General features: G+C 40.5%; 1 protein-coding gene across 2 annotated transcripts in view; it reads right to left on the bottom strand.

Moving 5' to 3' along the window:
• LOC109420153 (kinase D-interacting substrate of 220 kDa) overlaps positions 1-25,498 on the bottom strand; it is a 153,640-nt gene extending 128,142 nt beyond the window's left edge. The window contains exon 1 of one of the 2 annotated variants that reach the window (XM_062859700.1): positions 24,947-25,498. The gene's annotated coding sequence lies outside the window, so the exon portion shown is untranslated. The remainder of the gene's footprint in view (positions 1-24,946) is intronic. The other variant, XM_029868523.2, reaches the window with a different exon arrangement.
• Positions 25,499-27,184: the final 1,686 nt, after the last annotated feature.

Here is a 27,184-nt window from a genome sequence, read left to right as displayed (position 1 = left end):
GAGATTTGTGCGCTTGAAATCGTGAGTAGATACCAAAGTCGGCCATTGTGGTGGCCATTTTGGGATCCTTACAAGTCTGTCCTTAAGGACAAACGTCTTGCAATCCCGCTTCAGCAGTGCATCAGAACTTCAGAAGCACAAATCTCAAGAAGCAAGCTTCAAACAAAAGTGCATTTTATTATTCTGTTCTTGAAGCCTAAAATAAGAAGATAAGGTGCGCTGGTTTAATTTACAAAGAGATGTGCGCCCTAGAAATCGTGAGTAGGTCCCCAAGTCGGCTATTGTGGCGGCCATTTTGGGATTGGCGTGGTGGACCTTCTTTCCCGTACTACTCGTGGGATATAAATATGAGTTCGAAAAACCCAAAAATCATCTAGTGTTAGTACCCGAGGTATTGGTCGGTTAGCCTGGCATTGAAAATAACTAATTTTGGTATTGTGTAGGTATTGCCATACCTGATGTCATTATTCACGTGTTATGCACAGAATACACACCAGTTATTATTTTAGGTAATTTACCTCTTATGCAGGGCTACTTAATACCTCATTCAGGTTGTAGCTATTCGGTTTTCCATACCTGAGTTTGGTATTCTTCAGCTATTTTCTCCTGCTCGGGTAGTAGTGGCGAGAAGCGGATTGGCCAGATCTCCGTTAAGGAGAGGAAAAGAAGTAGGAGTGGGGAGCGGTGCACGCAGTGCCAGCGTCGGAAGTCCGATTCCTTCCCCGGCTAGCGTGGTTGATGTGGGCCATCAATCAAAAGCGAGATGGGCTCTCTGCGATGGAGGTGGCTGTGCAGCAGCTGGGCAAAATCATTGACCTTGCATCCTAAGCAAGGACTTCAAGAAGCCCTGATGCGACATCGATAGCAAATGAACGAAGCCAAGCAAGACCACGAGAAACTCGTGGAAAATGCAGCAGCGGCAGAACCGGCGAAACCAAAGTTTACGACATCTACTCAGACGGAGGCCTTCGCTTTTCAGGATTCTTTACTAAGCGAACCATAGCCACACACCACCGTTGGCCCCGGGAGGTGACCGAGCATCGGGGCATACGGATTGCTTAAGCGGAGTAAGCCTAGGCGGCGGGGGCCCAGCAGTGTGCTCTGCTGAGTGCTGGGCCTCTTCAGAGATTCCACACATCCGGAAGCAGCTCTGTACAAGCGATACGACACCGCTTTCAAAGTGTCACAGCCCAGCTTCGGGCACATCAGAAACGACGCCAGTAAGTAAGTTCTTGATTACGGCATACTGGTCTTGCTTTGTAATTGGTCAGATTTCTTTGAAGAAGCATAATTTTCACTTATTCTCTTATATAACACGAATTAGTTCAACTAAGTCAAATATTTTCGAGGTACGTTGAATGTGAATACTTGCAAAACATATTTTATACATCCAACAATAATACCAAGTCGAGTTATTAACAATTCAGTAAGATTTATGCAACGTACCTAACAGATTTCTTTGAAGAAGCATAATTTTCACTTATTCTCTTATATAACACGAATTAGTTCAACTAAGTCAAATATTTTCGAGGTACGTTGAATGTGAATACTTGCAAAACATATTTTAAACATCCAACAATAATACCAAGTCGAGTTATTAACAATTCAGTGAGATTTATACAACGTACCTAACAGATTTTTCTGAATAAGCATAATTTTCACTTATTCTCTTGTGTAACACGAATTAGTTCAACTAAGTCAAATATTTTTGAGGTACGTTGAATGTGAATACTTGCAAAACATATTTTATACATCCAACAATAATACCAAGTCGAATTATTAACAATTCAGTGAGATTTATGCAACGTCAGATTTCTCTGAAGAAGCATAATTTTCACTTATTCTCTTATATAACACGAATTAGTTCAACTAAGTCAAATATTTTCGAGGTACGTTGAATGTGAATACTTGCAAAACATATTTTAAACATCCAACAATAATACCAAGTCGAGTTATTAACAATTCAGTGAGATTTATACAACGTGCCTATCAGATTTTTCTGAATAAGCATAATTTTCTCTTATTCTCTTATATAACACGAATTAGTTCAACTAAGTCGAATATTTTCGAGGTGCGTTGGATGTGAATAGGCTCAGTGTACCAGTTATGGCTATAGTACCTCAAATTCGCCATAGTTGATTTTCAACCTTTAAAGATGCAAATCATCAAGAAAAAATATGTGAACAATCGATCACGATCATAAAAGATGATTGCACTCATTGAAATTTCATATTTTGCTCAAATTATGATAGAAATATATCATTTTCCTTAAAATTTCGGCTTCCTTGCACCCTATTTCGCCATAGTGTACCAGTTATGGCAAATTCCATAAGGAATGCATGTAAATAGTGCGAAGTGGAACCGAAATTAAAAAGTATGTCCATAACTGGTACAGGGTTCCTATCATTGGCACACGCCGTAATAAATAGTAAAAGTGGGTTTGGCTCAGATTTTATATTTTTCCTGTAAAGTATGAAAACAAATCTATCATTTGACATGTCGCCGACATTCGTCAGTCTTCTTCTTATTTTTGTAGAAGTAGTTTTCCTTAGGTAGTGCGATAACTGGTACAGGTACCCTACTTGCAAAACATATTTTATACATCTAGCAATGATGCCGGGATGAAATAATATCAGTTAAGTGAGATTTATATTACTTACGAGAAATTTTCAACGAAATTATTTGTTTTCGTATTATTTTCATTTTATATTATGTTCAATCAATATGTTATGTTATATTCAGTCATTTATCTTTTAGAGCTGTTTTTGTGTTTTTCTGTTGCATACATTTAGGCTTTTATTTGCAATGATACATGGTTAGCATACTTTCAGGAGTTTATCAAGCATATTGCTTAACCGTAGTGTGGCCAGCAAAAAAAACACCCGTAGAAGGCCGGCAGGGTACCCGGGTACCCACGAAATGGAAATGATCATATCTCAGCGATTTTTCCACCGATTTTAAAAGTTTTTGCCTCATTCAACTCAGAAACTCATTATCTATCGAGATCGTATTTGGTTGGACCGGTCCGATCACCTTGGGTACCGGAAAATCCGGATTTACGGATCCATGTTTTTATGCAATACAATATACGGGATTTTCGGTAGGTTAGTAGCAATTTCGGTACCAAGCATCGTAAAATTGCTTTGGCATATTGTATCTGACTGGCCTGGAATCATAAAACGTGTTGACTTTGAAACTGTGATTTCGGAACACGCTTCTCGTGGGGCCATGGTTGACCATAAACACTTTAAGATATCCTAGCCTTAACAATGTGGGTTTCAATATGGTAGAGGGACATGCTCCCAAAAATATGGATTTTCCGAAAACCACGGTGATTAGATCGGTCTAACCAAATATTTCCCCGATAGATGATGAGTTTCTGAGTTGAATGAGCTAAAAATTTCCAAAATCTATGAAAAATTGACGGAGATATGATCATTTCAATTTCGTGGGTACCCGGGTACCCTGCCGGCCTTCCACGTAATAAAAAAATGCAGGAGCCCCTCCCCCTGCCCCTTCTCACTTTAAAATTCGGTCAACCCCATTAATAGATGTATATTCACGAGTTCTAAGATCTAACAGAGTTCCAACATCCTAGTCTCAACAACCATTAAAATATCGAGATTTGAAATTGAAAAAGGTACCCGGGTACCCTGCCGGCCACATAAGTGTTAAACCTATTAAAAATATGTTTTTTGCCATAAATTAGTCAAATTTGAACTTAAGTATAAACTTTTTTAGGTCAAACATACCTAGAATTTTACAAGGAATGCAATGAAGCTGTTTTATTAAACATATAATGTAATTTGAAAAGTTTTATGTAAGAAAGTATGGGAAATTTTGAGGTACGTTAAAAAAGGAGGTCAGATTCGGAAGGTACGCTGTTGATACATGCAGAAAACCTTAGCGTCGGAAAGATTCATGGAGATTTTCGAAAAAACCACCATCTATCCAGCAGGACACCTGTTTTCTAAGAATTCGTCAGGTACGTTCAAAATCCCGTTAGGTACGCTATGGTACGCACTTGGTACACTCACTTAACGGTCTTTATTTTTAATTTTATGAAAAGTGTCCTGCCAGCTAGATGGACATGCTAAGGCGGCCTTCGAGGCTAGCTTTGACATTTTCAGAATGGCTGGCTATGTAGTTGTGCCTAGACAGAGGCGAATTTCCGGGGAGGTGGAAAAGGCAAAGACTGGTTCTACTGCTCAAACCTGGGAAGTCACCTGGCGACTCGTCGGCATACAGCACTATCTGCTTTCTGGACATCGCCGGGAAACTTTTGGAACGGATCATTCTGTCGAGGCTGATGGTCTATACCGAGAAACCCGATGACTCTGGCCTCTCGGATAACCAGTTCGGCATCCGGACTGTGGACGCTATTAGGGCTGTAACCAAAACGGCCGAGGTAGCGCTAAAAAAAAAGGCGAACGGGAATCCGCTACAGCGCGGTCGTTACGCTGGACGTAAAGAATGCGTTCAACAGCGTCAGCTGAGCCTCACCGAGGAAGGCTAAGGGAAGGAGCTACAACATCACCGCAGGGGTACACTGCCGTGAATCGCAAGTCAGGCCCATCTGCATTTTGGCCAAAATTGAGTTTATGGCAGTTTTCGATCGTTCTTCGAGTAATTTATCAGCTGCGTGAATAAAAATATATAATTTGTTCAGTAAAATCGAAAAACAGCACCAAGTCAGATTGTCCCATAATAAAAATTAATCACAAGTCAGTCCCAATACGAACTTGTGTACCTTGCAGTACAAAACCGAGCACTGTTTAGGTCAGTTTTATATTTTTTACAGCTACGTATACACGTTTTAAACAATTTGTGAAAGTTTCATGATGATCGCAGACGTTTTCAGAGTCCATTCTCAACCCCTACTTTTTACAGATGGGACTTACTTGCGATTCACGGCAGTACATCAGGACTCCATCCTGGTCCCGGTAGTAAGGAACGCGGCATATGATGTCGTATTGAGGCTCAAACTTCCACCGATTGAATATACAAAAAAAACAGGGATAAAACCTGCATATTTTGAAGCTTATTATTACAGAATAGTTTGGATAACCTCTAATATCTTGTGCATGTTCATGGTTTTATATTTGTGTTCTAACATAAACTATAGAAGAGCGAGGCAACATTTCGATTGACATTTAGTAGCAGAGTACTGCGCCTGCGGCTCGAAAAAACAGAAGGGAAAAAAAACTAGGTATAACCTTATCAGTCCGGCTACAAAGCATCTTTGCGACAGTGTAAATCAGCCTGGGGACTGTTATGGTCTTCTTGTTTTCTTACCCCGCATTAAAATTATGCTGCTGTGTTGAAAGATAGGTTGTCAGCTTGAGCCCTACGCTTGAGCCGCTGTTATGCTGGCTACGAAAACATTGCACTGGTGGGATAGGGATGCCAATTCCTTGAAATCAGCAAACTGTTTGATCATCTTCAACTTAATGACTTTTAGTGGAATACCTGGATACCTTATTTCCAAAAGATTTGGAAACCTTCTATTTAGGGACATAAGCAAAGCTACCCCATTCTACGGCGCAAAGATATCGTGTCGTGTACCTGCGTGGATGACGAAGTAGATGTTCTCAGTAAAGAGTTCCGCACATACGATATGAAGCTGCCGTACGAGTGATTTCGTTGCATGTTGGAACTACTGCTTGACGGCTGAGTCAAAGGGGACAACTCGGACAAGGTCCGATCCTTAATGAAAGGACGGTTTTCCATCGTTGCTTTCGTTACTATCCAACTGTAGTCAACACTTGTTAAATTTCATCACAGATAGATTCGATTCACTTAAAACTTCGTCGACACTTCGGTTGATCAAAGGGAATAACACTATATTATGACTAATTATCACCGTCTAAAAAGAAAAAAAAAGCACCAAAACAAACGCCGCAGAATCACAAACGGACAAATCTCGAAAACTGTGCGCACGAGCAAAATGAATCGGTCAGACTAGAGAGAAGAGCCTATCAGCAGGGAAAAAGCTAGCTGAAATCCTGATCTACAATGCAGCACAACTCGTTCCTTCTCTATCCCGCCTACTTTCTTCGGGTTTTGTGGCCCGATGGGTATGGAGTAAGTAGTTCGGAAACGGACTTATCAGCCTCTCTGCAGTACAAATCTACGCTACTATAAACAAAAGTTCATGGTTTGGCTAGCGCCCCACACCACACACCGACTGATGGGCACATGTAGAATGTCGTTTGCTTAATGTTTTTTTTTTCGCTGTGTTCAGGAACGGAGGAGATAGAGCATGTCTAGTGACTGCGAATATTTACATGCCATATTGTTGCTGTATTTATATTGTGATGAATGCTTTTCTTCCTCAACCCTGCCGGGCAGATTCCGTTGGAAGAATGGAGTAACTCAGCCACTCGGCGACCGGTGCTCTAGGTGATAAGTTTTACAAGTCGAAAGGTGCAAACGAAGATATTTGTAGTGGTAACAGCAAAAAGTGAAAACATTTTATGCCCTTTCCACAAGTGGTCGGAGTTTAAAGGACGAACTAAGCTATTTTATGAATAATGTTCGGTGTTTCAACGCGTACATTGCGACTAAATTATTTTTATATTATGTCTTGTGAGCAATATTCATTCTCTTGTAAATGTAAATAAGTTCCACAATTACTGAAGAACAACATTTTCATTAAACTAGTGATTTAAATTTGGCATTTTGTTTACTTCTTTAGAACCACAGTCAATACATATTTTTTTTTTCAAATTTATATGACCTTATTTATTGTCTACTCCTCATATCTCGATGAGAGTAAACCATTCTGGAAAGAATAAGTGACATAGCTGTTTGTTCACGGACTTTACTTGTGGAGAAGGCTTTCTTAATCTTGCATAAAATCAAAAATATTTCTAAGTTTCGATATGATTATACCCCGATAGTCCCATCAATATGGAGATATTGAATTTCTCACTGTGGGCAATTTTAATTGCTTATTATAGAACTTTTGTTTATCTCGAATTTTTCTTCGCAAAATATAATTATTTTGGATATTGGGGTAACCCACACTGATATGCATAAAAAAAAAAAAAAATCAAAATAAAGCCTGTATCCGCAATATTCGGGACACAGAAACACATATGTAACTCTGCAATAGATACATTAAAATTGCTGAAATTTTGTCTAATAACATCTTAAGATGTGTTCATTTCACCTACAAAATTTCATGTGAATCGGTGCAGTACTTTTTGTTGTAGCAACGAAAGAGTAAAATGTGCGCCATTGAATTTTGTACAGCCCCAAGTTTTGCTTGTCAGCGCTGTAACTTTTGAATTTGGCAAAGGAAATGGCTGAAATTTTGAACACAAACCTCTCAATCTACATTTGTTGCATGGGCAAAATTTCAATAAAATCGATGCACTATCAACAATTTTATAGTCGAAACATATTTTGGGACTGAACGTGATTTTAGTCCCTCAGACAGCAATTAGTCAGCACCCTTTATTGTTTCGATTGTACTATTGAAAGTACTATACCAATAATCATCAAATTTTGCAGGCATAATATACACATAATAAACTAGATTCTGTGAAATTTTCATGAAAATTGGCAGAGAAATTCAAAAGTTATGAATAGGCAAAAATCGCACATGAAAAACACGAAAAATTTTCACTAACACTCACCCCTATCAACACCAGTAGCTTTCAAACCAATTGGTCAAAGTTGATGAAATTTTGCAAGAAAGTGTCTCTATAAGTATCATAACTGCTAACGAAAATTCATAATTATCATCACAGAACTTTGAACTGTAGCGTAAAAGAACCATCAACTATGCGAATGAAAATTTGTCATGATTGTACAAAATGCTTAAAACCACGTCAATTTGTTTTTCATCCACAGTTAAAAGTAATGTATCGATTTTTATGAAATTTGGCACAAATAATAAATATACACCAAAGAGTTCTCAGTCAATTATTTGGCCAATTTTACCGATTCATTACAGAGCTACTGGCGTACTTCTGTGTCCCGATTATTGCGGATACAGGCTTTATGCTTACTCCCTGAGTCTGTTGTCCTTTCAGAATTCATTGCGAGACGCCTTTAATGAATTCTTAAACAATTCTAAAGATACTCTCAAGAATGCCTCCCAAGATTCCTTTGTTAGCAACTATTCGTCTAGGAATGTCTTCAGTAAGTCAAGGATTCAGGTATCAGGTATCAGAAGGCCGGCTCCAGAGGCACGTTATTCTCCATTTGGGACATTTGTGCCATCGCCAAAATAACAGCCTATTTCATAATCTTCCTCAGGGAAAAGGAAGGAAATAAGGATTTGGATGGGGATAGGGACAGGTAGGGAAATAGGAAAAATACCCTGGAAGAGGGTACTAACACATAAGCGGCCACAAAGGGTTCAAACAGAAGAATGGCCAGGAACCCATACAAGGTGAACAGCGTTTGCTGAATGCAGCTCCTCGATGTGAGTTCGACAAGCGATAACTATCTTCGACCTGGAGTTGGCCGAAGCAAGTGCTTTAATAGCAGCCTGGCTATCTTAACAGAAGCATATTACTTTGCCCATTACGTGCTGCTGAAGTGCTGATTGCACTCCGCACATAAGAGCAAAGATTTCGGCCTGAAAACGGTGCAGTGTCTACCAAGTGAGTAAGACTGATAAAGCCTTAGCTCACGAGAATAAACGCCAGCACCTGCTCGACCTTCGAGAAGGGAGCCATCAGTGTAACATACGATGCCGTCTGAAATACTTCTCTCCAGATAACCAGATGTCCACTCTTCCCGGGAAGGGAATTTCGTGGAAAATGTCCTATATGGAAAATTACAAGCAATTGTAAGATCACTTGGAGCAAGGACAACTATGTCCCAATTCGCCAAAAGTGGAAACAACGAGGTGTGTGTTGAACTGCGGTTCACAGGAGTTTCCTCTAGTAAACCGAGTACCCATAGGCGGTAAGTGCAAGAAAGTGCTTGTTGTTTGAGATGAATGTGTAGTGGGGCAACGTCAAGGAGAATTTCGAGCGCTGCCGTGGGAGTTGAAGAGAACGCTCCAGACATCGCCATTAAGCACATCCTTTGGAGATGGCCTAACTTTGATTGGACCGTTCTCACTTCGCCCTTTTGCCATCACACAAGACATCCATAAGCCAATATTGGCCGAACCACAGTTGTGTAAATCCATTTGATATACTTGGGTTTTAGACCCCAAGTTGTACCAAAAGTACGCCGGCATTGCCCGAAGGCCATACAAGCTTTCTTGATTCTGAACTCAATGTGAGGTGTCCAGGAAAGCTTGGAATCAAGAATGATTCCAACGTACTTTACCTATTCAGTCACATCGATTTCAGAATCAAAGAGACGCAAAGGTCGAACGCCATTACGGTTTCGCCTTTCCGTGAAAAGAACAATAGATGTTTTACTCGTATTAACCGAAAGGCCATATTGGCGACACTGTGTGGTATATATCTGACAATAAGCATCTCTCAGTGTGTTTAGAGTCTTATCTCCCAATATGTCAACAGACAACTGATAACGCACGCACATTCCCCACCCAGGGTAACGCCCACGCTATCGAGTGATAGTTGCTGACGACATCACAGCAGGCCACGACTCTTCCTCTTTCTTTGGTCAGCGTTCGACCACGTCGGACGTGCTGTGTATCGGGTCGCTGCGCTGGGCGATTCTCATCGAGAACCATCAGCTAAATTCCCACAATGGCAATCCTGCCAGGCTTTATTGCGATTTTTTTGCAATAAACTCAAACATAGGTGAGAATCGCTCAGCCAGTTAAGTGAAATTAAAAGTGAAAATGATTTGAAAAATGCAGTATCGTGATGAAGCGGCAGGTATGAGTTTGTTTTTTTAGTTCAAGATGTGCAAAGGAGTGTCACGTCGTTCACCGAATAGAAGTTTTGGTTTGAAAAATATAAAAAACGCGTCTCGAGGACCGTCCGAATGACCTGATTTTCCAGTTTGCCATGCTAAGAGACGTGTCTCGAAGACCGTCGGATAGGTTATGTTCTATCTTCGGAAAAGAAAGACGCGCCTCGAAGGCCGTCGGAAATGCGAAAAAGGGGCGCGCCTCGAAGGCCGTCGGAAATGCATAAAAGGGGCGCGCCTCGAAGGCCGTCGAGAAATGTAAAAAAGGGCGCGCCTCGAAGGCCGTCGAGAAATGCGAAAAAAGGGCGCGCCTCGAAGGCCGTCGGTAATGCGAAAAAGGGCGCGCCTCGAAGGCCGTCGGAAATGCATAAAAGGGGCGCGCCTCGAAGGCCGTCGGAAATGCGAAAAAAGGGCGCGCCTCGAAGGCCGTCGGAAATGCGAAAAAAAGAGCGCGCCTCGAAGGCCGTCGAGAAATGCGAAAAAAGGGCGCGCCTCGAAGGCCGTCGGAAATGCGAAAAGGGACGTGCCTGGAAGGCCGTCGAAAAATGGAAAAGAAAGATGCGCCTCGGAGGCTATCGAGAAAAGAAAAAGAGTGACGCGCCTCGAAGGCCGTCGAGAAATTCAAAAGAGGATCGGGGAAAGAGGGACGTGCCTTGAAGGCCGTCGAATTGATTTTGAACTTCAAAATAGCGAATTAAGGAACGTGTCTCGAAGAACGTCGTGTTTTAATGAAATGGTTTTGAAGAACCGGAAGTTTTACCGCGAAGATCGTTACAATCACATGTGTTGTATTCGAGGTAATATTTGCCTCAAAAGTCGCAGGTTGGGTTGACTTTGTTTTGGAATAATAAAAAAAGGAATCGACGGACGCGCCGTCGAAATGTTTAGTGTTCATTTTGCGAAATTGGTCGACGCCTCTAGGAAACTCGTGAGAAATCTTTGGTTTTGGACATAAAGAGGCAAAAGGACAAATGTAATCGACTAGTAGATACATTCCTTGACATTTGGATCATCGACCGTATTCGAATCCCAAAACCGTTACAATAGCACCCCGAACATGTTCAAGCTGGAGTTTTCATTTGTCAAGAATAAACTTCCTGAAGTATTGCGACATTTGCACCCATTTAGACTCGGCCGAAATTCATTATCATCACAGTCGAATTTCGCACACGACTTCGCAGCGGCTGGCATACACAAGTTCGGTTGAATTCGTGACAGGGGCGTCGGATGCACAACAGGTAAACAAAATAAGTTTGATTAGTGTGAAATGCCGCTGGAAAATGATTATTCAGTGGATTCTCAAATTATCACAGTAGTCTAAACATTGGCGAGAAACCCAATACTTGTGTACGAATAATAATGGGCCAATCAGTCGTTTTGTGAAGCAGAATTTGGACTGAACGGTACAGCAGTGATATCATTCGTCATCGCTTTGCTAGTAAGATGCGAATAGTTTAGTAATTTGTAACTTAGTCATATGTTTGATCACTTACATTGCGTAATGGACTATTTTTCACTATCATCTAAATATATAGTTGGATCGTTAAGCTGATCGTTTTCCCAAGTTTCCTGCACTTATAATGTGAGAGATGATGTATGAAGAAATAAATACGTAAATTTATTGTAAATCGTATAAAATTGGTTATCAAGCACGAAAAAAGGTATTGCAGTATTGCGACATTTGCACCCATTTAGACTCGGCCGAAATTCATTATCATCACAGTCGAATTTCGCACACGACTTCGCAGCGGCTGGCATACACAAGTTCGGTTGAATTCGTGACAGGGGCGTCGGATGCACAACAGGTAAACAAAATAAGTTTGATTAGTGTGAAATGCCGCTGGAAAATGATTATTCAGTGGATTCTCAAATTATCACAGTAGTCTAAACATTGGCGAGAAACCCAATATGACGGCGCTTTTAATTGATGACTTTATATTGTTCGCCAACCACAACGCTTTAAGCCCACTTTTGGGTTTCTACGCCGAAGATGCGACGCAAGATCCGTTGACAATGAAATAACTATTGTGGAAACTGTGGAACACTGCTCGCAATCACCCGGCATGCGGTGGCTTTCTATACGACCGATTGCCTCGCGTATCGACGACTGACTGGCTGAGACAGTGAGTGTGCGGAGCTTGTGCATAACACGCACCGGGCAAACACCGCATTAGGCTAGTCCATATTTAGCCTGGTCCATAAACAGGCACACACCACACAACTATGACAGCAGTCGCCGGACAGTTGGTTATTCTGATATTTGACGGCGGTTACCCGTTAGTTGTGTGAGTGCATTAATGTCATGCAAATAGAGCATTTGCTTTGTGCTATAAGTTAATGTTGACAGATTTCTTGGTGTGTTATTGAGGAATTTAACGATGTGCTGTACCGCGTAAACCTTTGTTAAACCGCTTATGTAATTTAGCGAAGCAAAGAAAATTTTCAGTGAAAAAGGCAGTAATGCTTTGCATTTGTGAAATCCCTTGGTAGGAGCATTTTTTTTTCTCGTTTTTCTTGAGGGAAGAGGGGGAATGTGTGGTATATATCTGACAATAAGCATCTCTCAGTGTGTTTAGAGTCTTATCTCCCAATATGTCAACAGACAACTGATAACGCACGCACATTCCCCACCCAGGGTAACGCCCACGCTATCGAGTGATAGTTGCTGACGACATCACAGCAGGCCACGACTCTTCCTCTTTCTTTGGTCAGCGTTCGACCACGTCGGACGTGCTGTGTATCGGGTCGCTGCGCTGGGCGATTCTCATCGAGAACCATCAGCTAAATTCCCACAGACACCAACCCTCAACTACCTGAAGGGCGCTTTGCATCAGGTCGAAAAGGGTGGTGATACACATACCAACTAACAATGCTAGGTAGTCGTCGGCAAAACCATAAGTAGGAAAACCGCTATTATTGAGTTGCCTCAACAGCGTATCTGCTACGAGATTCCACAAAAGCGGCGTGAAGACTCCCCCTTGGGGGCATACACAAACACTCAATTTCCTAATCCCTGCTAGACGCAATGCCGAGAAGAGATATCGGTTTTTGAGCATTTGATGAATTCAATTGGAAATCAATGGAGATATACCATGACTCCGTGCGGCTTCCAATATGGTATCGAAAGACACATTGTCAAAGGCACCCTCGATATCTAAGAAAACACCCAAACAAGATTGCTTTTGAGCGAATGCTTTTTCGATATCGTAAACAACCTTGTGTAAGAGTCACAGTGGACTTGCCAGATTGGTAGGCATGTTGGTTCACATGAAGAGGCACGTTGGCCAGATGAACATCACGGATGTGATGATCCACAATGCGTTCTAAGCATTTCAGAAGAAAGGAGGTCAAACTGATAGGTCTAAAAGTCTTTGCTTCTTCATACGACGCACGACCCACTTTCGGAATAAACTTCACAGTAATATCCCGCCAGGATTTGGGAATATACCCTGTAACAAACAGTATGCGATGACTTGTTTGAAAGCATCCGTAGGGGATGGTTCATCATGCGGTAAATAAACCGAACAATAGACGTATTTCCTGTTGAGGATTCCAACAGATACATCAATTGTGATAGCACATACATATCTGGTGGTTAGTTCAGAGATGAGTGTAGTAACTGTTGAGTTGTTGACAAGCACACAGGCTCGAGGCATGACACGTGAGTTTGCCATTTCATGTTACTGAAAGTAGCAAACACCGGGTTCACAAGGTTTCCTAGATAGAAATTCCCCTTACGGAAGTAAGGTTCTTGGACCAAGGCCACTTGGGCTGAACCATTTTGCATAAGTCTGCAAAGATTGATTGTTGCTATTCTTTTATGCTGAATTGATTTGATTTGATTTGAATTTGATTGATCTGAGCTATCCTAACCGTAGCCACTACCCAAACTAGGCAAGATTTAACTCTTCGCAACAACAGCACTGCAAAGAACAGCAGCAACAAAACCAGATCGGTATCGGTTGGAAAACGCCAAAGGCGAGAATACACAGAATACACTGTGTAAATCGCATAATGCGAAACCATATAGGTGAAAATTTAAACTAATTAACAACATCTTCATAATTCCGCCCTTATTTAGCCTCAAGTGAGACTAAAGAAGGGCAGCCGATTGTCTCGGAGAAACACAAGGTCCACTGCACCATTGCTCCGGTTAGCGCAGTAAGGGCAAAACACTGTGGAGGGCGCCCTGGTACTCCACAGGCTTCGTTTGCGGTTTGGTTTTTATTAGACTCCCCTAGCCTCAATGTCCCAATGGTTAATAATAATATATAGTAGACTTCAGGTTGGTGCAGTCATCGCGATTGATTATGAAACGTACTCAGTATGTCAGATATAGCTGATGTTACTGGTGTAGACCTGAAGTTCTGAACTCAAAGATAGTTTGGCTGATCTGGAACATTCGCATAGTGTCTCTTAATGACATTTGAGATTTGAAGAGCTTCACGGATCTCAGCAGATTATGTTATGCTATTATTTATGGTGAAAACACATAAAGCTTTTCTTGTAGATTTGAAGGACTTCATTATAGAACAGTTTGGATGAACCTGATTGTCCCAAAGGTTTATAATAAAAATGTAGACCTCAGATTGGTCCAGTAACCACGGATAAATATGCAACGTTACTCAGTATAGCAGATATGGCTGTTGTCACGAGTGTAGACCTGAAGTCCTGAAATCCAGGGTAGTTTGGCTGACCTGGAATATCCCTGTAGTGTCTCTAAATGACATTTGACATTTCGAGAGCTTCACGGATCCCAGCAGATTATGCAATACTATTATTTGTGATGAAAACACATAATGTTATCCTTGTAGAATTGAAGGACTTCTTGGAACAGTTTGGACGACCCTGAATGTCCCAAAGATTTATAATAAGCTAGTAAACTTCAGATTGCTCCAGTAACTGCGGTTGATTATGCAGCGTTACTCAGTATAATAGATACTACTGTTACGATTTTTACCTGAAGTTCTGAAACTCCAAGGTAGTTTGGCTGATCTGGAAATTCCCTATTGGGTCTATAAATCAAGCCTAAGTTTACTAAACACCGTATCTAACGAAATCCACGAGCGGAGAAAATCGAAGGGGAAGTTCGCTGTTCCCATAGCAACTCATACATTGAGCATTTCAGAAACGTGAAAAATCCGGGTATTTTTTCACAAATCATCCCCAAAGGTGAGTGATACAAGTAGTCCTCAACGAAATTCAGCGCCTCAAATGAAAAACTCTTTTTTGTTTACATATGTTGCATACGGTGTTTGGTAAAGTTAGGCTTGAAATGACATTGTAGATGTCAAGAGCTTCACAGATACCAGTAGGTTATGCAATACTATTATTTGTGGCGAAAATACATAAAATTATTCTTTTAGATTTGAAGGACTTCACTACAGGACAATTTGGAACGCCTAGAATATCCCAGAATATAAAACACCTTTTGATATTCTTGACGTAGGCTAGATGAATACATATAAACGTAATTCTTGGAATAATAAAAAAAAACATCTGGTAATCATGGAGAAGTTCTTGGTACATCCCTGAAAAGATGATTAAAGGATTTCTGAAATTTCTGAAGGAACTCCTGAATGAATTTTTGAAGAGATCCAGAGAAATCATTTGAGGAATTCCTGGAGCAATCCCTGGAAGACTTCCTGGATAAATCTTCAAAGAAACACCTAGATGAATCCCTGGAGAAAGCCCGTGTAGAATCCCTGGAGCAATCCCCGGAAGAATTTCTGAAAGTATACCTGGAGGAATTTCTGTATAAATGGGAGGAATACTTAGAGAAATATCTGAAAAGATCTCATGAGGAAATCCTAGATAAATTTATGGAGGATTCCTTGGAGGAAATTCTCGGGAAATTCCTAGAAGAATATTGAATAAGAAAATTCAGGAGAAATCTCTTGAGGAATTCCTAGAGGAAATCTAAGAGAAATTTCAGAAGGAATCCTTGGAGGAATCCCTGATGTAATTCCTGGGTGAAATCTAGATAAAATCCTGGAGAAACTTCTGAACAAATTACTGGCGTAATTCCTGGAAAAAATCTTGGATTAGACCCAGCAGGAATTCCTGGAGAAATTTCTTTGATGTATTGTTGGAGCCATCCCTGGAAAAATTCCTGGAGGAATTCCTGGAGATATTTCCAGAAGAATTCTGGAGGAATTTTCAAAAGGATTTCTGAAAAAAATGCATTGAAAAACTCCAGGAGGATTTCTTGGAAGAATCCTTGGAGGAATTTCTGGAGGATTCCTTAGAGGAATCTCTGGGAATATCCCTAGGCAAATTCGTGGCTGAAGCAATCCCTGGACGAATCTTTGGAGGAATGTCTGGAGGAATCTCTGAAAAATTGCTGAAAGTATTCCCGGAGGAATTGCTGACATAATTTCTGAAGGATGTCCAGGAGCAATTCCTGGAGGAACTCCTGAAGAAATTCCTGGTGTTTTCCCTGGAGATATTCCTGTGAGAATTGCTGGAGGAATCTCTAGATGAATTCTTGAAAGAATAACTTGATGAATTTCTTGAGGAATCTCCAGAGGAATTCTGGGAGATTTCCATTTCTATTTCTCTTTCTGATAAAATCCATTGAGAAATTTCTGGAGGAGTTTCAAGCGGAGTTTCTGGATGAATTCCAGGAGAAATCCTCGAAGGAATTCCTGGGGGAATCCTTGAAGAAATTCCTGGAGGAAAACAAGAAGGAATCCCTGAATAATTACTGAAGGTATTCCTGGGCAAATTCCCAGACGTTTTGCTGGAAGAACCTTTAGAGTAACTTTTGAAAGATTTCCAGGGGGAATTTTCGAAGATTTTTCTGGAGGAATCCCTGGACAAATTCGTGGAGAAATCCCTGAAGCAGTTAATGTAGGAATCTCAGGAGAAAATCTTGGAGAAATGCCTGGAGAAATCCCTGAAAAAACCCTGAGGTTATTCCTGGTGAATTTCTGGAGGATTTCTGAAAATATCCCCCGAAGATTTTCTGGAAAAAATCATGGAGAAATCGCTGACATAATTTCTGAAGGATGTCCAGGAGCAATTCCTAGAGAAGTTGCTGGAGGAATTCCTGAAGAAATTTTTGGGGTCATTCCTGGAGGAGTTTCTGGAGAAATTCCTGGATAAAATCCTGGTGGAATGCATGGAGGAATTCTTGCAACAATTACTGAATGAATTTCTGGGGGAATCTCTAGAGGAGCTCTTGGAAAAATTTCTGAAAAAGTTACTGAGAAATTCGTGGAGATCCCTAAAGAGATTCCTGGAGGAATTTTTAGCGGAATTCCAAGAGGAATCCCTGCAGCAATTCCTGAAGGAAAATCTGGAAGAATTCTTGGAGGAATTCTGAAAAAAATGGAAGAATTTCTGAAGGAATCCGTGAAGGATTTCTTGGAGAAATTCCTGGATGAATTGCTGACATAATTTATGATGAATTCCTGGGGAAATTCCTGGAGGCATCCCTGAAGAAGTTCCTGAAGGAATTCCTCGAGGAGACCCTGGAGAAATTCCTGGATGAAATCCTGGAGGATTGCCTGCATGGATTTCTGAAGGAATCCCAGGAAAAATTCCTGAAGCAATCCCAGGAGAAACTCCTGAAAAAATTCCTGGGGAATTCCAGGAGAAATTTCTGGAGGAGTTCCTAAAGCAATTTCTGAAAGTATACCTGGAGGAATTTCTGTATAATATATGGGAGGAATATCTAGAGAAATATCTGAAGAGATCTCATGAGGAAATCCTAGATAAATTTATGGATGATTCCTTGGAGGAAATTCTGGAGAAATTCCTAGAAGAATTTTGGGAGGAATCTCTAGAAAAATTCAGGAGAAATTTCTTGAGGAATTCCTAGAATAAATCTAAGAGAAATTTCAGAAGGAATCCTTGGAGGAATCCCTGAAATCCTGGGTGAAATCTAGATAAAATCCTGGAGAAACTTCTGAACAAAATACTGGCGTAATTCCGGGAAGAATTCTTGGATTAGACCTAGCAGGAATTCCTGGAGAAATTCTTTGATGTATTCTTGGAGCCATCCCCGGAAAAAATCCTGGAGGAATTCCTGGAGATATTTCCAGTAGAATTCTGGAGGAATTTTCAAAAGAATTTCTGAAAAAATGCATTGAATAAATCCAGGAGGATTTCTTGGAAGAACCCACGGAGGAATTTCTGGAGGATTCCTTGGAGGAATCTCTAGGAATATCCCTGGAGAAATTCGTGGAGAAACCCCTGGAGTAATCCCTGGACGAATCTTTGGAGGAATGTCTGGAGGAATCCCTGAAAGTATTCCCGGAGAATTTCTTGGAAGAATCTCTGAGGAAATCCCTAGAAAATTTCCTGAAGAAACTCCCGGAGGAACTGCTGACATAATTTCTGAAGGATGTTCAGGAGCAATTCCTGGAGGAACTCCTGAAGAAATTCCTGGGGTTTTCCTGGAGGTATTCCTGTGAGAATTGCTGGAGGAATCTCTAGATGAATTCTTGAAAGTATAACTTGATGAATTTCTTGAGAAATCTCCAGAGGAATTCTTGGGGATTTCTATTTCTATTTCTCTTTCTGATAAAATCCATTGAGAAATTCCTGGAGGAATTTCAAGCGGAGTTTCTGGATGAATTCCAGAAGAAATCCTCGAAGGAATTCCTGGGGGAATCCTTGAAGAAATTCCTGGAGGAATACAAGAAGGAATCCCTGAATAAACACTGAAGGTATTCCTGGACAAATTCCCACACGTTTTGCTGGAAGAACCCTTAGAGGAACTTTCGAAAGATTTCCAGGAGTAATCTTCGAAGATTTTCCTGGATGAATCCCTGGACAAATTCGTGGAGAAATCCCTGGATTAATCCCTGAAGCAGGTAATGAAGGAATCTCAGGAGAAAATCTTGGAGAAATGCCTGGAGAAATCCCTGAAAAAAACCCTGAGGCTATTCCTGGTGAATTTCTGGAGGATTTCTGAAAACATCCCCCGAAGATTTTCTGGAAAAAATCATGGAGAAATCGCTGACATAATTTCTGAAGGATGTCCAGGAGCAATTCCTAGAGAAGTTGCTGGAGGAATTCCTGAAGAAATTTTTGGGGTCATTCCTGGAGGAGTTTCTGGAGAAATTCCTGGATAAAATCCTGGTGGAATGCCTGGAGGAATTCTTGCAACAATTACTGAATAAATTTCTGGGGGAATCTCTAGAGGAACTCTTGGAGAAATTTTCTGAAAAAGTTACTGAGAAATTCGGGGAGATCCCTTAAGAGATTCCTGGAGGAATTTTTAGCGGAATTCCTAGAGGAATCCCTGCAGCAATTCCTGAAGGAAAATCTGGAAGAATTATTGGAGGAATTTCTGAAAAAAATGGAAGAATCTCTGAAGGAATTCCTGAAGGATTTCTTGGAGAAATTCCTGGATGAATTGCTGACAAAATTTATGATGAAATTCCTGGAGGCATCCCTGAAGAAGTTCCTGAAGGAATTCCTCGAGAAGACCCTGGAGAAATTCCTGGATGAAATCCTAGAGGATTGCTTGCGTGGATTTCTGAAGGAATCACAGGAAGAATTCCTGAAACAATTACAGGAGAAACTGCTGAAAAAAATCCTGGGGAATTCCAGGAGAAATTTCTGGAGGAGTCCCTTAAGCAATTTCTGGAGGAATATCTGGTGGAATTCCTGGAGGAATCGCTGAAAAAAAAATCCTGAAGTCTCTGCACGAATCCAAAAAGGAATCTCTGGAAGAATGCCTGGAAAACTTCATGGAAGAATGCCTAGAAGAATTCCTGGTGGAATTCTTGGAGGATTCCCTGAAGTAATTTCTGGAGAAATCTTCGGAGGAATTTCTGTAGGAGTCTCTGGAAAAATCCCTTGGAGGAACATCTTGAAGTTTTCCTGGATATATTTCTGTAGGAATTCCTGATGGAATTCTTGGAAGAATCCTGGAAGCAATTACTGGAAGAATCTCTGGAGGAATGCCTGGAGGAGGTCCTGAAGGAATGCAAGGAGGAAACCCTGGAAGATTTCTTGGAGGAATCTCTGGAAAAAAATCTTGTAAGAATTCTTGGAGGGACCCCTGGAGGATATCCTAGAAGAATGTCCGTATAAATTCAGAGCAACTCCTGGAGAAATCTCTAGAGGAATTTCTGGCGAAATTTATGCAGGAATCTCTAGATGAATTCCCGAAGATTTTTATTAGAGAAATTCCTACAGGAATTCCTGAAGAAATTCATGAATTAATCTATTATGGAATTCGTAGAGGAATACCAGGAATAATTTCAAAAGAAATCGCAGATGGAATTCTTGGAGAAATTCTGGAGGAATCCTTAAAAGAGTTCGTGAAGAAACTTCAGAAGGAATCCTGGAAGCATTTTCAAGAGGAATTCTTAAGGGAATCCCTAAATAGTTCCTGGAGAAACTACTGAATTAATTCCGGGAGGAATTACTTAAAGAACACAAGGAGGAATTCCTGAAGGAATCGTAAGAAGAGTTTCTGGGAGAATCTTTGGAGGTATTTTTAAAATAAGTTGTTCCTGAAAGAATCACAGAAGTAATGCTCGAGTTAAGCCCTGCACAAATTTTTGGAGGGATCCCTGGATGATATCCTAGAGGAATTCCTGTAGGGATAACCGGATGAATTTCTAGAAATACTCCTGGAGGAATCTCTAGAAGAATTCCAGGAGGATTTTTTGGAGGAATATCTACAGTCATTTCTAAAGAAACCCCTTGATGATTTTTTACGGGAATTTCTCCAGCAATTCCCAGAGGAATCCTTGGAATAAATCCTGGATGAATCTCTGAAGAAATTCGTGGAGGAATCCCTTGAAAAATTCCTGGAGGATTCCCAAGAAGAATTCCTGAAGAATGCAGATGGAATCCTTGGAAAAATCCTGATGGAATTCTAAGAAGAGTTCGTGGAGGAACTCCCTGAGGAATCCCTGGTGCAGTTCCTGAAGGAGTCCCTGCAAGAGTTCCTGAAGAAACCCTAGGAGGAATCCTGGAAGCGCTTTCTAGTCCCTGGAAGAAGTACTGAACTAATTCCTGGAGGAGTTCCTGAAAGAATTCCAAGAGGAACTCCTGAAAGGATTCTGAAATGTGTTCCTGGGAAAATCCTTGGAGAAATCTATAGAATAATCCTTGGAGTTGTTCCTGGAAGAAACACAGAAGAAATTCCCAGGTGAATCCCTAGAGGAATTCCTGAATAAATCCTATGAGGCATCCCGGAAGCAATCCCACGAGGAATTCCTTAGGAAATCCCAGAAAAGCTTTCTTAAAAAAATCCTGGAAGAACTTTTGCAGGCAAAAAATGTGAAGGAATCCAGGTCTGCAATAATTTTTGAACGAATTATTGTTGGAATCTTTGGATTGACTTCCAAAAGAATGTTTTTAGCAACTCCTGGATTGATTTTAGCTAATCTCTTGTAAAATTTTCTACAAGGTTTTCTGGAAGAGCAATCTCTAGTGGAATATGGAGAAATCCTCGAAGAAATCTCTGAAGGAACACTTGCAGAAATACCTTAAAGAGTTTCTGTAGACATTCCACTGAATCACTCGAGAAACCTCTATAGATATCCCAGAAGAAATTCACGGAGGAATATCTGGAGAAACCCATAGAGAAATTCTTGAAAAATTATCTGGCAATCCATGATGGAATCACTGAAGGAAGCTATGGAAAAGTTTCTGGAGGAATTCGTCGATGAATCCTTGCAGAAGTATCTGTAAATAAAATCTGAAGGAATCGTGGGATGAATTCTTGAAGCATTTCTTGGAACAAACCCCGAAATCATCACTATCGGAACCCTGCAAGATGCCCATGGAAGAATTCACGAGGAAGAAACTCCTGGAGATGTCCCTTGTGGAATTTCCGGAAAAATCCCTGAAGAAGTTCCTGAATAAATGCATAACGGAATTTCTCAAGGTGTCCTTTGAAGAATCCGTAAAGAAATCCCAGGTATTTTGCTTTTAGCATGACGTTGGTTTGAATTGAATACTAGTGAAAATCCGTGTAGCTGTAGCACATAACTGCACTCTATAGCAGCATATGGTTCTACAAAGTCTTTGTTTTTCCCTACCGGAACCAGTTCCGACATATGTATCTGGAAAATTTTTGGGGTAATTCCTGGAGGAGTTTCTGGAGAAATTCCTGGATAAAATCCTGGTGGAATGCCTGGAGGAATTCTTGCAACAATTACTGAATGAATTTCTAAGGGAATCTCTAGAGGAACTCTTGGAGAAATTTCTGAAAAAAATACTGAGAAATTCGTGGAGATCCCTAAAGAGATTCCTGAAAAAATGGAAGAATTTCTGAAGGAATCCCTGAAGGATTCTTGGAGAAATTCCTGGATGAATTGCTGACATGATTTATGATGAATTTCTGGGGAAATTCCTGGAGGCATCCCTGAAGAAGTTCCTGAAGGAATTCCTCGAGGAGACCCTGGAGAAATTCCTGGATGAAATCCTGGAGGATTGACTGCATGGATTTCTTAAGGAATCCCAGGAAGAATTCCTAAAGCCATCCCAGGAGAAACTCCTGAAAAAATTCCTGGGGAATTCCAGGAGAAATTTCTGGAGGAGTCCCTAAAGCAATTTCTGGAGGAATATCTGGTGGAATTCCTGGAGGAATCGCTAAAAAAATCCTGAAGAAGTCTCTGCAAGAATCTAAGAAGGAATCTCTGGAAGAATGCCTGGAAAATTTCATGGAAGAATGCCTAGAAGAATTCCTGGTGGAATTCGTGGAGGACTCCCTGCAGTAATTTTTGGAGAAATCTTCGGAGGAATTCCTGTAGGAGTTTCTGGAAAAATCCCTTGAAGGAACATCTTGAAGTTTTCCTGGATATATTTCTGTAGGAATTCCTGATGGAATTCTTGGAAGAATCCCGGAAGCAATTACTGGAGGAATCTCTGGAGGAATGCCTGAAGGAAGTCCTGAAGGAATGCAAGGAGGAAACCCTGGAAGATTTCTTGGAGGAATCTCTGGAAAAAATCTTGTAAGAATTTTTGGAGGGATCCCTGGAGGATATCCTAGAAGAATGTCTGAATAAATTCTTGGAGGAATCTCCAGAGCAACTCCTGGAGAAATCTGTAGAGGATTTCCTGGCGAAATTTATGGAGGAATCTCTAGATGAATTTCCCGAAGATTTTTATTGGAGAAATTCCTGCAGAAATTCCTACAGGAATTCCAGGAAAATTTCAAGAATTCAAGATCAACAAATGAAAAGGCCGCATCAACATTTTGTAAACAAACATGTTTCTGTCGACTTGAGGCCTTTCGAACTCCACCCACACACCTCACCACCACTAACAGAAAGCGCAAACATCAAGCTTTCTGTAATAATGGTGAGATACGAGGGTGGATCCCAGAAGGCCCTAAGTCAACAGAAACGCGTTTGTTTACGCAATGTTGATGCGGCCTTTTCTATTGTTGGTCTTGAATTAATCTATTATGGAATTCTTAGAGGAATACCAGGAATAATTTCAAAAGAAATGGCAGATGGAATTCTTGGAGAAATTCTGGAGGAATCCTTAAAAGAGTTCGTGAAGAAACTCCAGCAGGAATCCTGGAAGCAATTTCAAGAGGAATTCCTAAGGGAATCTCTAAATAGTTCCTGGAGAAACTACAGAATTAATTCCGGGAGGAGTTACTTAAAGAATACAAGGAGGAATTCCTGAAGGAATCCTAAGAAGAGTTTCTGGGAGAATCTTTGGAGGTATTTTTAAAGTAAGTTGTTCCTGAAAGAATCACAGAAGTAATTCTCGAGTTAAGCCCTGCACAAATTCTTGAAGGGATCCATGGAGGAATCCTTGGATGATATCCTAGAGGAATTCCTGTAGGGATTAACGGATGAATTTCTAGAAATACTCCTGGAGGAATCTCTAGAAGAATTCCAGAATAATTTTCTGGAGGAATATCTAGTCATTTCTGAAGGAATCCCTTGATGAATTTTTACGGGAATTCCTCCAGCAATTCCCAGAGGAACCCTTGGAATAAATCCTGGAGGAATCTCTGAAGAAATTCGTGGAGGAATCCCTTGAAAAATTCCTGGAGGATTCCCAGGAAGAATTCCTGAAGATAATGGCACATGGCCAACAAATTGATTACATATAATATTGTAATACTCTTAGCTAATGCAAATTACTTAGAAGATCCTTCAAAAATTCAAAAAAGAACATAAAATTATTACAGTTGAGAAAAAAAATAGAAAACAATATGCCTCAGCTAAACGAATGTCTTCCACTGTATAGGTTGAGGGTCCACAATTGGCTGAAATACCCTTCATAGTAACCGGTATAGGACAAAACATTTTCATGCGAAAGACATGCCCTTTATTAAGTGTCTGTCCTACCCCACAACTGGCGCCTCTGAGAAAGTCGAACGCAACCGCCTTCAGCAGCATAAATTGTAAAGTTTAAAATAATATCTACCGCCACCGCTACGGGTACGACACATGGTGTGAAGTGAATCAATGAATGCTTGTTTACAAACAACACCGAAGACGATGCGAAAAATAACCTTCTCTCTTTGCTTATCGTTAAAAGTGGATCGCGAGTAAGCTACGAAATTTTATTTTGTTGTGTTTCACGAAATTTTGCGAAAAGTATAAGTTGATTAGTCATTACTTCATTCTACCATAATATGTGGATGAAGTAATTTCTGAATCGTCCTTGAGTGATATCATGCGTGAGCTGAGCAGTTTAAACTGATGACATGCCAAAGTCATCCACACTTCGAGACAGGCATATTGAATATCATATTTCTCGCAGAAAGAATAAAGACGACACAGAATAAAACAAAAACTGTTATGGCTATAGATAGCATTTTGTTGCTACTTCACATAAAAGAAGATTGAATCAGAATCAGAAGATACATAGGGTTGATTTTAAACCTATTATTTTAGGTGGGTAGAACAATTTCCTTCTATGAAATATAATACTACCAATTGAATCGCTTCCATTCCATGTATTTAATTATACCTATTGGATTGATCAGTTTATACGAGATTTTGCTACAGCTTTCGTTCAATGATCGAGCTTTAAATCGATTACAAGCTAAATTGCTATGATACTTGGAGAGACTATTGTTTTGTATAAATGAAAATGTGAATGAATGAAAATGAACGGAGATGCAATTAAATACGAATAAATTCAGACTCACCCGATTCTACTAAAAAAATCTCACACAACTTATGATAAGCAGGTCTTATCAAATCCACAAGTGACGATGACGGTCCGATGCAAAGTGGATACTGCCAATGACTGCACTTGAACCGATAGCTCGATACGAAAAGATATTCCTCTTAGGTTTTCAATGTCACTTGAAAAATCGAACAGCAGCAGCGACAAACAAAACTTGCACAATCCACTTTGCCCTTTCTCTCCGGGTACGGGGCTCCTCCGCCTTGCACAGCGATTCACGAGAAACGCACGCACCGATCCGCTGACTGACTGGTGACTTCCTTCCTCTTTCGAATGATTTTCGGATTTCGCGCTTCGGCCGTTTAGTTTTCCACCATCAACGTTCCGTAAACATGTTTTCCTAACGCGAACCGACAAATCCGTACAATTTCAAACGCACGTAAATGCTCAAAACAACGCGAAAATATTATCCAAATACGCACAGACGAGGATGAGTGGTGATTGCACAAAATAATCGCAAAGTTTTTCTTTCGTTTCCGCTTTTCACTTTCTTCCAGTCAGTCAGTGATGACACGAGATCGCGCAACAACAACAAGCAGTCGATGAAAGAGGAAACGTGATGACAGCTGTTTTGCGCGTGAAGGAAAACCCCAGGGGCGGGTGTCAAAAACGGCGCGGATGGGGGTAAATGACCAACGTGGTGGATTTCGTAATTTTATACTTATGACACACATGTGATACAAGAATCACTGTACAATTACGCTTGAAATGAGTGCCATACTGAAAATTCTCTCAGTTCAAGTCAGTCTTGTTAGAATTTTCTTGACACTGCGTACCGTTGTACAGGAATTATACTCGTATCACATGTCTGTCCGGGGTATTAGCGTAGCTTTTCATCAGGGCCAATAGGGGTTTCTGATTTTAGGGCTGTTAGTGTAGTTTGCACAGCACTATAGTTTTATACGATGCGGTGAATACACTGAACCAAAACCCCCGCCTGAATTGAATGATTTTTGCCTTATTCGAGCCCCATGCCTATTTTCAGTCAAAGATCGGATGATTTTCGTTCGACGCAGCCTCCTTCAAAATCAAAACAATTTGGATGATCACAATTCCGAAAAAGAATGATTTTCAACACTCTTTAGGAAACCAATAATTGAATGATGTTCATTTCTTTGCTGATTTAATTTTATATGGGATTTGTTTCTATTTCGAATTTGTCTCAAATGAAAATTAAAAAGAAACACACGAACTTTAATGGGATTTTACACATATCAGGCCAAACATTTCAATAGGTCCTATCTGCATTTGAGAGGCTCTCTTTGTTCACTTTCTCTTTCAATTATTGCAATGTAATGGTACACTTTTCAACTATTTTTGCAGTACAAATCAAAAGACGATTGTTTTGACCATCGTTCAATGCAAGGAGACAATCATAATACAAATAAACAGCTGAGATATTAACGAAAGAGAGGGAAACCAAAGAGAGCCTCTCTTCTGCAGATTGGACCTTTAGACATGTTTGGCCTGATATATTGATGCCATATATGCACATTATATACACATTTTATTTGAATAACTTCGATAATAATATTCCAGGTTTTACAATATAGGTGCTTGTCTTGGTCCGTGGATCAGAATGGGGCACGTTCGGTGTAGTACTAGATTTATAGTAATGAGCTGAATTTGTGTATGGTGAGAAGGTCAATTCTCCGTTACTGCAATGAAAAGGTGCAAAAAGCGTGGGTATTATGATTCCTTGCCTAAAATGATGCTGTTTGAGCAAAACTTTGGATAACTATGTTGTTTATGTTGCAAGAAATGGAGAAAACAACGACACTGTTGCCCAAAGCTTTGCTCAAACAGCATAAAATTAGGCAAGGAATCATATACCGCATTTAGTTCACTACTGGACTGCGAACTGCGACATTATAAGTGCGAAAACGTAAATAAAAGTGCGCGATTGCATCAAATCAGGTTGATGTCTTCGGCGCACTATTTCTTCAATCCATGGAGAACAAGTGCTCTGAAGACACCGAGTTGATTTGATGCAATCGCGCACTTTTATTAGCGTTTTCGCACTCGTGAAAACTAGTGCGATAGTCCAGTGGTGAACTAAATGCGCTATAATACCCACGCTTTTTGCACCTTTTCACTGAGGAAACGGAGAATTGACCTTCTCACCATACAAAAATTCAGCTCATTACTACAAATCTAGTACTTCACCGATCTGTCCTATTGGGATAACTCTTGAGAT

Source organism: Aedes albopictus, chromosome 3, assembly GCF_035046485.1.
Source record: "Aedes albopictus strain Foshan chromosome 3, AalbF5, whole genome shotgun sequence".
Taxonomy (NCBI): Eukaryota; Metazoa; Arthropoda; class Insecta; order Diptera; family Culicidae; genus Aedes; species Aedes albopictus.
The sequence above is the reverse complement of the archived record's forward strand: the minus strand, read 5'-3'. Positions and strand labels throughout refer to the sequence as shown.